Genomic DNA, 1,596 nt, shown 5'->3' with positions numbered 1-1,596 from the left:
GAGCGGAGCTTGTGCCACTGCATTCCAGCCTGGGTGACAGAGTGAGACTCTGAAAGAAAAAAATGTTTGGGCCAGGTGCAGTAGCTCATGGCTATAATCCTAGCACTTTGGGAGGCCAAGGCAGGCAGATCATTTGAGGTCAGGAGTTTGAGACCAGCGTGGCCAACATGGTGAAACCCCATCTCTACTAAAAATACAAAAATTAGCCGGGCATGGTGGTGGGCACTTGTAGTGCCAGCTACTCGGGAGGATGAGGCAGGAGAATTGCTTGAACTCAGGAGGCAGAGGTTGCAGTGAGCAGAGATCGCGCCAATGCACTCCAGCCTAAGTTTGGATTAAGAATACGGTATTGGTGAGCGGCCATCTTGCTCCTGCCCCTGACAGTCTCTGGTCGGGGTCACAGGATGCTAAGACTGCTGCCTGGACCTTTGCTGACCATGCTGTCCCGGATGGAACTTTCTGCCACTGCCACAGCGGCCCCCTCTCTGAAGAATGCAGCCTTCCTAGGTCCAGGGGTATTTCAGGCAACAAGGACCTTTCACGCAGGCAGACACACCTTGGCCCTCTACCACCTTTTCCTGAACATGGAGGAAAAGTTCGTCTTGGACTGATCCTTGAGGAATTCTTCAAGTTTCTTTATCTTAAAGCCGGTGTAACAGGACCCTATGTGCTCGGAACTGGGCTTATCCTGTATGCTTTATCCAAAGAAATATATGTGATTATTGCAGAGACCTTCTCAACCATATTAGTAGTAGGGTTACTTGTCTATGTAATTAAAAAATATGGCGCCTCTGTTGCAGAATTTGCTGATAAACTCAATGAGCAAAAACTTGCCCAACTAGAAGAGGTGAAGTAGGCTTCCATCCAACCAATCCAGGATGCAATTGATTTGGAGAAGTCGCAGCAGGCACTGGTTCAGAAGTGCCATTACCTTTTCCATGTGCAGAGGAATGACACTGCTGTGGCTCTGGAAGTTACCTACCAGGAACGACTGTATAAAGTATATAAGGAAGTAAAGAATCGCAGGGACTATCATGTATCTGTGCAGAACATGATGCGTCGAAAGGAACAACAGCACATGATAAATTGGGTGGAGAAGCACGTGGTGCAGAGCATCTCTGCACAGCACGAAAAGGAGACAACTGCCAAGTGCATTGTGGACCTAAAGCTTCTGGCAAAGAAGGCTCAAGCACAGCCAGTTATGTAAATGTATCTATCCCAATTGAGACAGCTAGAAATAGTTGACTGACTCAATGGAAACCAGTCTATGTGACAAAATCTTTCTATATTGGTGTCTACTGAAGTTATAATTTACTTCTCTTAAAAATGAAAAGTTTATTTCTTACGGTGAAAGCACAAAATCTATTGGCCAGTCAGATGTTTCTCATCCTTTTTACTCTGCATTTGAGTTCCATGATCACTTCTGAATAAGCAGTTTGCCTTTATTAAAACCTGCTGCCTGATTAAAGATTACCAGGTTATAGTTTAAATTTGCAATTAATTCTACCATCTTGCAATAAAGTGACAACTGAATGAAAAAAATACAGTATCATTTTTACCTTAACTATCAGCTCTAGATATCAGGAACTCAGTGGC

The 1,596-nt window shown here is 44.6% G+C and overlaps 1 pseudogene; it reads left to right on the top strand.

The window, feature by feature from the left end:
• Window positions 1–426: 426 nt before the first annotated feature.
• Window positions 427–1,238, top strand: LOC117072266 (annotated as a pseudogene).
• The last annotated feature ends 358 nt before the right edge of the window (window positions 1,239–1,596 follow it).

This window comes from Trachypithecus francoisi, unplaced genomic scaffold (genome assembly GCF_009764315.1).
Source record: "Trachypithecus francoisi isolate TF-2019V2 unplaced genomic scaffold, Tfra_2.0 Lachesis_group4, whole genome shotgun sequence".
Taxonomy (NCBI): domain Eukaryota; kingdom Metazoa; phylum Chordata; class Mammalia; order Primates; family Cercopithecidae; genus Trachypithecus; species Trachypithecus francoisi.
Note: the sequence above shows the minus strand (reverse complement) of the source record. Positions and strands in the feature narration are given on the sequence as shown.